This window comes from Nipponia nippon, unplaced genomic scaffold (genome assembly GCF_047370975.1).
Source record: "Nipponia nippon isolate SJK-2023a ecotype South Korea unplaced genomic scaffold, ASM4737097v1 scaffold_2, whole genome shotgun sequence".
Lineage (NCBI taxonomy): Eukaryota > Metazoa > Chordata > Aves > Pelecaniformes > Threskiornithidae > Nipponia > Nipponia nippon.
In genome coordinates this window covers 48053523-48068959 of record NW_028262336.1, presented here as the reverse complement: position 1 = coordinate 48068959, position 15437 = coordinate 48053523, and the positions used below count along the sequence as shown (strand labels likewise).

Below are 15437 nucleotides of genomic sequence, written 5' to 3'. Positions count from 1 at the left end.
CATGAGAGAGCAGAGAGTGTTTATTCCTCAACTCTATAGATCTGCTCCCCCTTACTCCATCTCTCTCGGGATAAGCCATTGCTAGCAGGCCTGGGGAAACACAGGACATTGAACTTTCTGAAGCTAGGCAGGAGCAAAAAATCTTGGGTGCGATGGTTCAAGCACAGGATGTCACATCACTTGTGCCATGGTCTTGGTGAGGGAAAGGAGAAGAATTCAACAGTCCTCACTGCTGAGGCCTGCAGAGAAACTTCTCGCTCAAATCTGGGGGTGGCATCCACAACCTGTTCTCCCGAAGACCACTGATGGTTGCAGGCCTGGCAAGCTATGGCATATGCCTCTTAATTCTTGAGGAAAAATACCCAAAAGCCTTTGTTTAGAGACATAACATGCTGAACTCCCTGAAAGGAGGGAGAAAAGGGGTAAAATGCAGGATGGAAGAGGAAGTGAGAGGACTGGATGGGACAGCCATCCTGCCAGCAAGAAGCATGGTCAATGAAAGATTCTCCAGAACATGGGGCTACACCATTGCCCTGGGCATCAAACGTCACCTTGCTGTTGAGCAGATTTTTTGGCAGTCGGTTCTGTGGGGAGGTTTTGTCCTGGGAACTGTTCACTCATTGCCCCACCTCTGGAATAAAAACAGAGAGCCTGAGAGAAGTTTCAGGTTATAACCTGATATCTTCAAAGGCCTTCCCAGATAACATAATTGTAGGTGCCATCAAACAAAGTTCTCATTGTCCAGCCTTTGTCTGGAGAGACAGCTTCTCCCTTGCCACTCCAATCAACTTCATTTCAGTCACCTAAAATAGGTAATGCATTATTCCTTCATGTTCATATACAGATAATGGCACAGAAGGTGCAGGCACTGTAATATCTTAGATTTGTTTCCAGCTCAGCTTTGTTTCAAAAATAATTGCAGTTTCAGATTAAGCCAAGCTTTGCTTTTGTCCTGAGTATGGACTTCAGACCAGAATCTCTTTTCAATATGTGGGATATTAGGAAAAACTGATTCACACTGTTACTCTAGGCAATTAAAGAAGTCTTATCATGTTTTCACAGTTTTAAAATTCCTGGCTTTCAGTTACTGAAGCGTCTTAAACTACACGTCATTCCCTGTAGTTCTAACAACATCTGTAGTTTCCTTGGGAATACTTCACTTGTCAGAAATTAAAATTCATTATCACTAATGAGATATTGCGATTTCAGATTGTCATTTCCGTTTCTAAATATAAAAGTAATTAACAGCACATACAACACCCCTAATGGAACAATTTTATCATCGTTCCCGGAAGTAACATCAATACTTTTGTTGTTTCTTGTAAATGAGAACCCTTTCCCATATGACCCCCTGATAGTCAAGTAGAAGCTATTACAGAGATACAAAGGAATGAAATAATTGCATCAGCTATTTAGCAACATTTTCTACTTACAAGAGCAAGAAATAAATACAAAAGGGCAGTTATTTAAGTTATTATGTACAGTTATATAATGCAGCTTTTGGTTTTGTTTCCAAACTCATGGAAAAAATGATGCAAAATATGCAGCTGAGACTCGGAAAACTGCAGCAACACCAGGCAGCGAAGAGAAGTTGGTGCTATTTGTAAATCTCAATAAATAAAATGTTCTTTCCTTTCAATTCATCATGCCAATATCTCACTTGGTAAACTATACAGCTATTCACAGGAGGCCTTTTAAAATACGAGCAGCAGATTCAGAAATGAACTGGATTTCAGGGATAATCATCTTGTCAAGGGCAAACCTGACATCTGTGTCCTGAGGTACCTCTCCTTTTTCAGCATACCTTTTGTAGTAGGGCAAAAGTTTCTGTTAGCATCACCATCCCTTTTACCATTTGGCCCTATCAACCCTGTATGCTCTACATTGAATTTCCTGTGTTTGATCTAGAATATCACAAGGTGTCTAAAAAGAGAGTCACTCAAGTAAACAGACATTTATAGACTCTACCTAACACTCATAGTTAAGATTATCTAAATAATTGCTGCATTCTTATACAACCTGTTCCTGCTCTGTAATTGCACTGGGTATCCCTGCACATGACTATACATTATAACATACCTCTGTATAGCCCCATCCATGTTTTACAAGTTAGATTTTTACACTAGTAATATTGAATATATTAAGAACAGTGGTTGATTACATAAGTTTATCAAGGACATTTCTTCATTACTTACTACTTTTTACTGAGAAACTCTATTTTGTACACATTGTTTGGGTTTATTCTAATAGGAAAGTTTTTCAGAATAAAGCACCCTACTGGGTATCTGATGAGAACAATACTTAGACATTAACTATGTCCCCTGTTCCCATTCCCATTTCACACCCATTTGAAAGACAGCAGGACTTGATGGATTTTTACCCAAATTCTTCTCCTTTTCCTCAGCAAAAGACCATGGGAGGAGATTGATTAAGAAAAGAAGACTGGAAGGATGTTCTTGGATCATCAGATCTAGTCTTCTGTCATCTCTATCAGCCATGTCATAAATATTTTTTCATAAAGAGACAAGTACATAACATTTTTTTTACTCCTATCGGAAATCAGCTACTGGTTAGGAACACTGGGCTCATTTCCACTTTGAAATTATTCTTGTCCGTGTTTATTTGCAGTCGTTCTTGTACCAGCATTTAGGTCAGTTAAATGCAGCAAGGTCCTTTGGTTAACTGCCAGAAAAATGGGTTTTGCTTTCTTCTGATCCTCCTCTTCCTTTTGCCCCAGTCCTTACTCCTCTTCAGAAACAAATGATCATCACAACTGTGCACAGTGTTTTGGGTGGGAACTTACCAGCAGTTCACACAAGGTAAATAAGACTTTTCCAGTCTCTGCTGGGGGTACTCTGCTTCATCCAGCCAAAGGCCCCTTGTTGGCCTTCCTGCAGTCGCATCTCAACCTGTTCACCCTACAGCTGCTGAGTATAAAAAGGGCTTTTTCCTTCCTCCTTTGTTTCCAGCTGATGAATTCCAGCTTACAGCAGGAATTTTTGCTACTTAGCAACCTTATAATTTTGACTTTTACCATTTCACTAGTTCGCTATTATGTCAACATTTAAGGTCATCCTGTTGTTCCTGTACAGCTCCTACCTCCCAGCTGTTACCGTCAAGAGTTCATCAGCATGTTCCTACTTTTCCTGCCAAATTCTAAGTCATTTCTGAGTCCCACATCCCAAGGAATTCAGGCCTTCTCTTTCCTCCTATTGATTAGTTCCCCTCCATTGCAAGCCCGCTCTCTGCTTCTTGGCCATTTCCTTAGTTATCATATACTAACTGATGCACAAAACTCCAGACTGATCAATCATTTCCAGTGAGGAAATGTTTTACTGAAGTACAGACAGATCGGAGCTATTTCACTTCCCTTGTATCAAAAATTAATTGACTCACGAGAGATAAGTATTAGGTTAGACTGGCACAATCTAGTGTCGGGAGAGTGTAAATCTGTGTTGTGTTTTATCCCATTCCACACCTAGTTCCTTGCCTTTAATTATTCTTTCAGACTTCTCGGATTAATATTGTCTGACTTTCTAGTTTGACTGCATTCAGCATTTTGAATTCATATTTGGTTATGGGAATTAGCGTATTTTACCATCGAGTTCAGAATTACTGAGTTCAGCTGAAGATAAGGTAACACTTAATTATTTGTAAGGCTATCTTTTGATTTTATAATATGTCTATTTCAGCATCTATACTGCTGAAGAAACTTTTCTTATATGTTTTGAAGTTCATTACATAGTCTAAATGAGTGCCATTTTTCTGCAGTTCTGACTTCAGTCATAATATTCTTGATTTCCAAATTGTCTTTTTTTTTGTTGATCTACCCCTTCTGTTTTTGCTGATCAGTCTGACAAGTGTCTGTCTCTCCATACAGATTCTAAAGTGACTCTCAGTGGCTCAACTGTAGCAAGTCTTCATCAGCATTGCAGATGCCTGAAGCCAGAAAAAATAAAAAACAGCCTGAGGATCTTTCAAAATACACTGTAACTAATTCAGAAGCTATGGACTTGATGCATAATATAAGGCTCTAAGGCCTGTTTGCGAAAATCATGTATATGATGCTAATGGTCCCGTTGGATTTTTTGTAGGTAATTAATGAGGAAGCTTGTCACTAACCACATCCAGGAAAATTGTGCCCCACTGTTATTACCATGGCTCTTCATTCTGCACCTGAGAAGGCAGCTTCCTCATTCATATTGCAATTCTTAACATGTTTTTAACTTGAAGAAGTACTCAAATATGAATGTACCCAAATGCATTCACACAAGCAAGCACAGAGATAAACACTGGAAAAAAAAAGGCAAAGATGTGTGTGAAATAATTCTGCAGCACACTACAATAGCACATTTGCTTTAGTAAAATTAGTAGAAAAAGCCCTTCTCATTGCCATTCTTACTAACATCTCTATAGTCACCTGAAGCATTTAGCTTCAGCCTTATTTCTGGTGTAGTAAGAAAACTAGAGAATTTGACCTAGTTGCTAGATTTAAGAGAAACAAGACAGACGAAGAAGCTGGAGGTTTTTAAGGCAAGATGTTGCCAGGGTTACAGGAATTTGCGCACGCAATGCTCTCCACCACACTCAAACCATCCCAGGGCTGTTTCCTGGGCCCACAAATAAGCGCATATGCACAGGTCTTGAGAATGTCATTTATAGATGATGGGAAATACAAGATGCTGTGTTCAACATTGCTTTCAGCTCATTTTGTTCCTTATTCCTTATCAAACTAAATATTCTATGTCAAAAAAAAGAATGAGGTGACCTCAGTTTGAGGAAGTTAATTGGATTGTCAGGATGTTTCAGTACTGTTCCCGGAATGGCATCATTTGAGTAGACTCTTAATATTTTGTAATGGACTTCACAGCAGTGCTGAAGAGTTTCAGAAAAGCAGACCTACTTTTTAAGTCTGTATTGATGCATATGTGTTCAGTTTTGGGCCCCTCACTACAAGAAGGACATCGAGGTGCTGGAGCGTGTCCAAAGAAGGGCAACGAAGCTGGTGAAGGGTCTAGAGAACAAGTCTTACGAGGAGCAGCTGAGAGAACTGGGGTTGCTTAGCCTGGAGGAGGCTGAGGGGAGACCTTATTGCTCTTTCCAACTACCTGAAAAGGAGGTTGTAGCCAAGTGGGGGTCGGTCTCTTCTCCCTAGTAACAAGCAATAGGATGAGAGGAAACGGCCTCAAGCTGTGCCAGGGGAAGTTTAGTTTGGATATTAGGAAAAACTTCTTCACCGAAAGGGTGGTCAGGGATTGGAACAGGCTGCCCAGGGAAGTGGTTGAGTCTCCATCCTTGGAGGTATTTAAAAGATGGGTAGAGGTGGTGCTCGAGCACATGGTTTAGTGGTGGACTTGGCAGTGCTAGGTTAACAGTTGGACTCGATGCTCTTAAGGATCTTTTCCAACCTTAACGATTCTACAATTCTATGATTCTATGATTCTATGATTCTATATTTCACCTTATCAGCATCTGACCAAAACCAAATGTTTGTTACAAAACAGTACGCTGTAAAACGCCCTCAGAGAAAATCAAGTGTTAAGATTTGAAACATGTAAACCAGGAGCTTCCCTAGCCCTGCCTGTGCTACACCATAGGTCCCTTTCAGCTGCGACATCCCTTACCAACTGGGCATCCTGGTCACCGTGGTGTCCTAAGTCCTGCCTGGCCCTGCCTCCTCTGTGAACCTCAAACCCACATCACAGCCCTGTCTCTGCTGCTGCCAGCTGGACTCCTGACCTGACTCACTACCTTGCTTCATCTGGGACTGTTGGTGGATCCTGCCACTGTCACCAACCCGGACCTGATTAGACCCTGCGGGACAGCGCCCCATCGGGGAGGGCAAACTAAACCTGAGCTCCAAAGGCAAGAGGGCTGACAAATTGGTGCAAAGAAAGCACAAGCCCTGTAGGAGATGTGATGAGCATGAGCCTTCCCTGATTTTTGGTTCTTCTAGACTGCGCTGGCCTTCCAGGCTGAGGATCAGTCCAAGCAGGCAAAGCCTGGCTGAAGCTTGCCTACGCTTCTGCTACAGCTCTTCTTTCGGACTATCGTCTGTACAAAAAGTATTATGGTGGTGCATATGCAGTAATTAGCTTTGCATGGCAGCGGAGAGTTTACTTCTGCCTGGGAACATCCTTCTCTTGCCAGATTACACCCACCATACCATAGCAGCTACCAACCACACTCTCCAGGGTCCCCTGGGAATCCACAGGGCCCAGGAGAAGCCAGCAGTACGTAAAGCTGGATTTCATCTCAGACATACCCAGGGAGCTCTCTGAATGCTGATTGCTACAGATTCTTACCACACCACAAGGTGTTAGAAACTAATCTCGGTTTCCGTGAGTGCTCTGTAAAGCATTCCTCTCCTTCTCAGATCGTGCCGCTCATTCTAGTCCTTGCTTTGTTTTTCATGGCTAGTCAATGATTACCCTGTTGATCGATGCAGACGGCTGTGAGGACAGGTTGCTTTTGACATCAAGCAACTTTTTAAAAAAAAGTCTTTATTAAGGAAAGTTGAAGATGTGGTTTGTCTGAGGCCCATATGGGTAGAGCCAAAAGACCTGTTAGACCCATAAGTAAAGTTGAGACCAGAATGATCTCATAGGCTATATTTTCATTAATAAAGTGCACTCCAGCAAAGGGTTAACATTATTTGAACATGTCGTACCTGGGTTTTTGTGAGAATACTTAGTGCACTTCCCAGCACATCTTAGGCTTTGAAGTACTCTGCCATCACACAGAACGGGGGCAGGAACAGGTTCAACCTGCTAGCGAGCAGTCTGCCATCGCGAGCACATTACGGTGTTAAACAAACGTACTACCAACAGTCCCAACATTGTTCAGACATGTATGCATAAATAAAATGCGGAGCGTTCAGAACAGAGGCATTACACCCTGCCTTGCATCACAGTGCACAGCCCAGCACAGCCCAGCTGCCTTTTGCGCAACCCCGCCCCACAGCCTCTTAATTCCTGACTGCATAAGCAACTCCTAACACTCAGCAGCAGGGAAGAAGGGCAGCAGGCAAGCTGTGCTTTCCCCACCTGCCCCTAAAGGCGGCTCTCCTGGCTCCCAGCCCTGCCTTAGAGAGGAGCAGGTTTCCTGTTTCGTGTAGGGGAGGGTGTCTTAATCCGTGGAGGAGGAGGAGATGAAGGAAAAGATTATGACTGGGTGAAGAACTGGGGCAGGAGAAGAGAACTCGTTGGATGACCTTGAATAGCAATATTTGCTGTGGAGACACATCACCTCTCCTTTGTTCCTGTTCCAGCCGGGCACTCAATGTACCAGTTCTCTCCTAATCGGCATCACCCTTTGTGAGCAACACAGGAAGTTTCCCATTTTCTAGATACAGCAAAATAAGGCCTTGATTGAATTTCCTCCTTGGAGAGAGGCAGAGGGAGAAAGACCTTCTTCCATCTCTGCCCCTACACTAAGAGCCCCTTAGTGCAGCATTATCTACAATACTCAGAAACAAATTTAGCTTGCTACCTCCAGAACTGAAAAACAGGGCCATCAGGAATAGCATAAAATCCACGCTGTCGCTGCGTTAAAACACCCTTTGACCGACAGCTCTTAAACCCGCCGTCAGAATGGAGGCATGTCCAGGCACTGAATGACTTAAGATGCTGTGTGACAAGGTTACAAAACGTAGACTCCTCCATCTCATTTGTTCTGAAGTTTATCTCCATAGCATTTGATTTGCTAAGTAACTGTAAACACCCACGGCAGCTAGTTTGTCTTTTTAAAGTGAGAGCCTAGTACTGTGTGAGCCTCAGCACTAGTAGTACCATGGCTAAAATACCCTAATTGGATAGGGGTAGTATATGCCTGCCAGACAATAAATATATCTTTGCCAGCAGTTCCCATTGGAAGTCTTGGAAATCATTCAGCGTGGTTACTTAAACACTTGGCTTAGCTACCGTAAAGAGACAGCATTCAGGTATAAAAAGACAATATCGGTTTGTGGGAACTTTATTCCATGGTTTAATGGTGCTTGGGGCAGCATAAGTGAAGCTATGCATAAAAAAAGAAAACAGGCAAGTAGGCAGTGGTCCTGGCAAGTGGCATAGTCATTTATTCTAATTAACTGAATTAAATTACAGGAGTCAAACAAACTGCCTTTCTACAACCAGCCAACAAAATCAATACCAAGGATTAGTCATCGCAAATTTAGTAGTGTTGCTTGTTTTGAAGGTGGCTAGACATTTCCTATTAGAAGACTGACTTTTGAGCTAATTATTCCTTGCAAAACTTCATCTGTCTGGACTGAAATTTTCCATATGCAGTATCTAATTTTGACTGATCTTTCTGGAAAATTTTAGCAAGAAGAGTCCAACCAGTTCCAAGAATGAAAATAGTCAGTACAATACTGCTTGGCCATCTTACTTTCCAGGACTTTTCTTTCCACCTTCTTACCCTTTGCTTTGGAGGAGGGATTTGAAATGCAGTAGAAAGTGGAAGCTAGCGTCAGGAACCGGACTTGTGCCTCCCCATAGGGTCAAGCCAAGCCCAGCTAAGCTTCACAGTCCTCAGACACTCCACAGATGCTCTGGAGAGTTTGATAGGTGTGATGCCCAGAGGTCCAGCCCTCTCCAAGTGCGCTGCACCCAGCTCCCTCACTGACACAACCCAGAGGAGCACTCGACATGCAGGAGCAGTGGGAAACTCCCCTCAACAGCTGCTCTCAGCCATTCTGGACCTACCTGGGATAAGCAAAGAATCTGTACTTAATTGTGCCTTTGGTGGCACTCAAGCAACCTGAAGGAGGGACCAGTCCCACTTTCAATAAGGAAGGGATGGAAATCAAAATAACAAGAAAGGAAAAGACTGGGCAGGTACAGAAGATTCAGAGGACCTAGGCCTGGGACTGGAAGAAAAAGAGACTGTCACAAGAGGAGCAAGAGGACCACGTTGAGACAAGCACCCAGGCAATGGCCCAAATCCATACTCTGTAGAGGCCCCGGCACATATCAGCATCCTCTCCAGGGTGGCTTTCATGTGGAGAAAGCTCCCTAGGTGCAAGCCAGACAGAAACTTCACTGCAGTGCAAGAGGTGCCGACCCAGTGTGATAAGGAAAGCCAGGACAAGAGGAGGAAGGACGACTAGAAGGCAGCGGAGGATATGGCACATCACCAGGCAGGAGAGAACGGTGCTGTGAGTGACAGAAAAAAGATGAATATTTCTTATAAAATGAAAGTTAAAATCAATAAATATTAAAAAGACAGTAAGGCAAAATTAACACACTAGTTGTTATTAATCCTCTTGCTCTTCTAGCAGGTGTGCTGAATATTCCTGGCCCACAACACAAGAGGTAACCAAGCATTATCCAGTCACGCAATGGAGCCATCAATAACTCTGTTGCCAGGATGCCTAAGGGAATTCTCTCCTAACCTGTTTAAGTCCCAGTGAGCTTGGGAGTAGCTGTCAGAGCAGACTTTGATGATCTGTTCTAATCATTTTTTCAGGCCACTGGGAAATAAATAAAACTTTATTATCTGACTTGCTGTGGGTTTGGGCTTGGGGTTTTTTTCATTTCTTATCTGAGAAATCCAACCTCCAAAAACTTTCTCCTCTCTTCCTTGGGTTGGGGCTTCAGAAGCTAATCCAACCGTGGTCAGATGTGGTCTGCAGAAATGACTGTCAATCCATAAGTTATTGCTTCCCTGCTGGAAGTGAACACTTCTCCATCTGAATCAGGAGAACCGACTGTCAGAGTTCTCCTTAATCAGTCCTGTGCCAGCTGCTAGGTTGATTTAATACTCACTAGAAGGCAGTTTAACCCACCCTGGCTTCCTTTGCCCTGAGGCGGATGAAGAGACCTCATGTTTCCTCCGGCTGGGAGAGCAATCACCTCTGAAATCATCACAGGTATTCCAGCAGGAGTCGTCTGCCTCCAACCTAAACTTATGTTGTGCAAATGCTTAGTGCAAAGTTTATGTCCCAGAGCATGTTTGCTGCCACAATTTAGCCCACATAATGCTGAAAAAAAGAAAAGTGAGGACAACCCAGGTGCTGCTGTGTTTCAGCAGCTGACATTCGGGTTGGAGATGTTGGCAGGGTGGCATATAAACACCTGTAGATGAGCAAAGTAATGTCCACTCTTTATCCATATTAGGGTTTCCTATAGTGGCTATCTGTCATGCAAGAAGGCTGGCCTGTTCCCTGTATCTCCTCTCCTGTGAATCCGAATTCTGAAAATGCATGAAGAAAAACAAAGGCAATTCAAATATGCATTAGGTCATGCTTTGTAAAAAAATGATGTAAATTTGCATGGTTTTGACACAAGGAAAGTATCTGAATGTGGCACACAAATGGGCAAATCTCTCTCGGATTTACATCTCAAAATAATTTGGCTTCAGTATTCTTAACAAGCAGGTGTCATTGTACAATACTGAATCAGACATGCAGAGTTGTGACTGATGATGCTGTGATGCTGATCAGCCAGCAATCCAGCCTGGCATTTCTGATATTTTCCTTCATCAGACAGAGCCATCGATGCAACTGCTACCTGTCTATAGCCGTCATGGAGACAGGCAGGGTGGCTGTGTAAGTATTACATCATCTCCCTTCAACTTCCCTATCCACACTTGTGGGAAAGGAGCTACAAAACAAGTGGAAACACCCTAAACTCTTAGGATTCCAATTCTTTCTTCACAAAATAGATTGAAAACCAGAGATCTTGTTTCAGTCTATGCTAGCTATCAGATATCCTGATTTTTTCAGGGCAGCTTTTGAACTGACTCATGTTTTGTGGGAAAACCATGGTGCGAGGACCACTCCCCAGCCACCTTTAGAAAGCTGTCACTGTGGTTCCAGCCACAGCAAAGGACTAATCCCATTTCAGGCAAGTATAAGGAAGGGAGAGAAGAACAGAAAACCACTTTCCTCTCTTCATCTCAAGTTGCAGCATTTAACGGTGTCAGCAGTGCAGTGGTCAAGTCTGGCCGGGAACCCCCACCACAAGTTGTTCCATGGAGAAGAAGGAAACTCAGGAGATAAAAGCCAAGATAGGCATCGCACCTATGATCCTCTTGCCTTGGCAGGCACAACTGGCTTTAGAGAGTGTATGGGACTCCCTAAGGAGGCTACAGCAAGAAGTTTTAAGTATTAATAACTCTTCATCCCCTGCACCAATTCATTAGAGAATTGCTGCCTTTTTTTTTTATTTGGGACATTGTTGTAATACTTTGATACAAGAAAATAATCACTGATAGGAGCTGGCAATTACCTGTTGCAGAGAAGACAAGAAGAAAAGAAAGAAATGATAAAATGCTGGCGATGGTGCAGCCCGTTACCTTGATACCTTCTGGTTATCAAATTCTCCTCAGCCTTCATTTCTTTTTATTTTAGTTGCTGCAACTTATCTCTGTGTGGCCTTCTATGGTTCCTGCTCCCTTGCATCCAAAAGGCATATATTAAACCTCAGAACTGTGTTAGGCTTTTTTCCCCATGAACAATTGCCAAAAAAGAGAAATACAACAAATTGCCAGTTTTTTAAAGGCAGTGCATAGCCTTACCCTCTGGCCTCTCATACTTCCAGCCCCAAACTTCTATTCATGTAAGGATCAAATAGACAACATTCTTGTTTTCATACAATGTGTCTTCCTGGTTTCATTCCAACATGCATTTATTCTCGTACTTGTAGAAATAAAACATGCAGCTGTTCATGACAACAAGAACATGACTTTTTAGCAGAAAAATAGCTCAGGGGACTCAAATTTCTGTGTTCCCTCCAGTCCTAGCCTCCTTCTTTCACCCTTGGGATGAGAATACAGACAGTTTGACCATTTGAAGGACATTACAACCTTCTCTTTTTGAATCCCAGGTTGTTACACTGCTTCCCAGCTGACGCCTTAAGAAGTCCTTCCTTGCAGCTGTCTTGATGCTGACTCCCTCCATCGGACTGGCTTGCTGGCGAGGAGACAGCCCTGTGCTCTTCACCACCCACTGAAAGCCAGCAAAGAAAACCAGCGTGAGTATTTGGATATTTAAGCAGCACGCACTCTCTAACCCCGAACCCTGTGACAAACGGGGAAGTTTAAATGCCAAAGCTCTCATAGCCTCATACCTATGGCATCATGAACTATTTCACTTCGATAAGCTGCGTTAGTGCTTCTGTGTCTCTCGCGGCCAACGCCAGCCTTGATCTAAAGACCCAGCAACCGTTTTGGTGACACCTGTGCCCAGATTTTCACAGTGTGCTAAACTCTTTGAAATATCTGGTTCCATTTACATCAAAGAGGAGATCTGGCCTCTTAATGGGTGTACCATAGTAAGAAAGTCTAATGAAATCCATGCTGGGATATTTCATTATCTTGCAGGCAATAAAGCCATCAAAACAAAGCCATTCATTATCTTTCCTATTAGGGAAGAAAACAAGTGATCTATATAATTTAGATTATCTCATTGTCCTCCCTGGTCAAAAATGATAGCAGCATAATGAACACTAAAGCAAGCAATGTATATTATTCACTTGTTTGTTTCCACAGCAAGAAAGCAGTGCCTTAGAAGTAAGAATAAGCTTGAGGGCTCAGCTGCATAAAAACAGTCTATTTTACAGCTCATTGCATTGTTAAGTAACATTACAGTGTAATTTGGGCTTTGGGATGTAGTTTTACATAGGGTAGACATAGCACTTGCAGATTTTTTTTTAATGTCCCATTCCCCCAAATACGTTACACATAACCAAATTAAATATTTGGATTTTTAAATCTGCACTAAATGGAAATTACTATGAGCATACACGACAGCAGGCAGCTTCTGGACTCCAATTCTGAAAACATAATTGTTTCTAAAGTGATATATTAAATACTTTGGAAATGCTTGTCTCTGTTGTATATCTTGTTAAAACAGATTATAAGCTCTTTATGGTAAGAGCTCTGTCACATCAACATGGCATAAGGTTGTGATCCTAATAAGAGATCTGGGATGCTAAAAAATAAAATGATAATAATAATTTTTGTCCTGTTTCATAAGAAAAAGAGAATTCTGTGACTGCACCATTTTTTCCCCATCTCCTCTCTGCTGGTGAGCTTCTCTTTACTTTGGGAAATTTTCAATCATCAGGTGCAACAAAGAAACAGGGGTGTCAAGACTGTTAAGTTCCTCCAAACTTTGTGGAAACAGGCCAGAAATAACTATGTAAAAGGCAGTTATTAGTGTCAAAAAGCACCAGAGAGCCGGGCAAGTGCATCAGCTAGGTGCAGGCTGTGCTGACCTGCACTGCTACCAAGCCAAGTCATAGCTGGAGCTCTTCTGGCCTGGAGTCACAGGCGACTGCTCTGGGGCTTATCCCCTCATCTCTGATGGTAATGAGAATGCTCAAACAGGGCACACCTTGCTCCAAAATACACGTCTTCCACAGCTGTCTAGAACACTCGGGACAAATAAAAATAGTAACTCAGTTGTTGCAATGTTTATTAGACATGTTCTGCTTAAGCAGCAGAAGAAAATATACCCAGTGAGGTGTTCTCCCAGATGACACCTTCCTGCTCCTCCTTTGCGTTCCCTGGTACTTACTGCAAGAAAAATTATATAGATGCAACTTCTGTTCTTGCTTTATTCTTCCATATAAATATCTGATTAGATAACACTGTATTGTGCTAATAAGCCATACTAGCTTATCAGGACTTGTTTTTCAGGTCACCCTCTAAAAAGGCTTAGCCATGTCCAAGGGAGTACCTGTAGCCAGCCATCAGATCCTAACATGCGAAATGTGTCCAGTCTGAGACGGATAGTTCTCAGCTTTCCAAGCTTAAAATGCACCTTTACCACAGCAGAATCCCTATTGGTTGCATATGGAAGACACTGAGTATAGACACTGTATTTAATGATGATTAAAGTAGACCAAGGCAACCGTGGAGTAGGTTTATCCAGTATTTGGATTCAACAAGGCCAGGATTTTACATCTAGGAAATGCTTTTTCGCAGTTTCCATGGCATTTTTATTTCAATTAAGCCAGAATGAGATTCTAGTCTCCTTGGCTGTGGGGAAGTAATATGAAGCCAGAATATATGGCTCAGAGGCACCAGCTGAAATCAAAGGGAAATTCAGAAGAATGTGTCATTATGATATTGCCCATCTCTAGACAACTAAAGAAAACAGCATCTAAAAGAGGAGCAGCATATATTTTACTTTCAGACTGGAGTCTCCTACAAATAAATGGCAAAGAAAAAACTGTTGGTAGTAAAGACAGTCAGACTGTGTGAAAGCAAGAAAGCTCCCGGTTCCCCCTAAAAAGGAATTTCCATACAAAGAATATGGCTAGCACAAATAATTTTTAAAAAGCTTACCTGTAAAAAGACTTTTTTTAATTTAGTAGAAGAAATTAAAACTAGGAAGAAAATTGTGAAATTTCATTTCATGAAGGGAAATTCTGCCTTATGTTCTGGAATTGAATTCTTAATAAACAAACTTATTATTGAATAGCTATTCGTTCAGGCAAGTAAAATGGTTATCCTGTAGTAGTGCTTCAATTCTGTATTATTAAACAGATGGAATAAAGGTCATTCTCCAAAGTTGGACACTTATTTTCACATTCACCATAATGCACAAATCTTTACTTGTAGGCCAGCAGTAGATGATTCTTTGTGGTAATTTAGCTTTAAAGCAATTAAGTTCTTAATGCCACTGTAACATAAATTTTCCCTACCATTTCCAGCTTAGCTGAAAGGAGAGGGCCAAATGTTGCCTTTGGGCACATTAGTGTAAGTAAGTTACATAGCCAGATGAATGAACTTCATTTGGTATTTGAAGTTATAAATTCTCATCTGAATCCAGAAGAGCTATATCTGACTCTGAAGCTGTTATCTAAAATATATCTCAGCTTAGGTCATTATGTATGAAACCATAATCATTCTTAAATGGATTTTTATCACACCAAATACTTACATAGTACTTTTCATCCACATCCAATGCTTTCAAAAGGACGTCCCTCTGGGTAAACTGAGGCATACACTAACAAATTCAGTCACTTAAGGTCGTGCTGTGAGGAATAACATCCCATCTCTCAATCCTCACTTCTGGGCTCTAGCAAGAAAGCATCTTCTCCAGATCGTAAACCAGATATGATCATATATCTATCCGACAAACTACAATACAGGTCAGAGATACTAATGCTACCTTTAAATAAGATCTCACAGAAACTGCAGACTCACAGCGATAAGGAGCAAGACATACAGCAATATTGGGAATGAATTACTGGTTCCACAGGTACTATGGACAAAAAGGTATCATTTTCTCCACTGTAGATTGCAGTTTTACAAAGTAATAAAACTAAGAAGAGATGGGGTCCATCTGAGAAACATGGAACAAAGCATACTAGACATCCAGTTGTTGATTCATCAAAGAGGACTTCCAACTCATTTCAGAGGGAATTATGGCTAAAAGCCCCTGGGTAAGAGAAATTAGAAACAACATATAAATAAGTAAGCCC

The 15437-nt window shown here is 41.9% G+C and overlaps 1 protein-coding gene across 4 annotated transcripts in view; it reads right to left on the bottom strand.

Annotated features, from left to right (window-relative positions):
- Window positions 1-8114: 8114 nt before the first annotated feature.
- CTPS2 (CTP synthase 2) overlaps window positions 8115-15437 on the bottom strand; it is a 93667-nt gene continuing 86344 nt past the window's right edge. For 2 of the 4 annotated variants that reach the window (XR_015705176.1, XR_015705179.1), the window contains one exon: window positions 14894-15394. The gene's annotated coding sequence lies outside the window, so the exon portion shown is untranslated. Of the gene's footprint in view, window positions 11951-14893; window positions 15395-15437 lie in introns of those variants that run through there. The other 2 variants (XR_015705177.1, XR_015705178.1) reach the window with 2 other exon arrangements.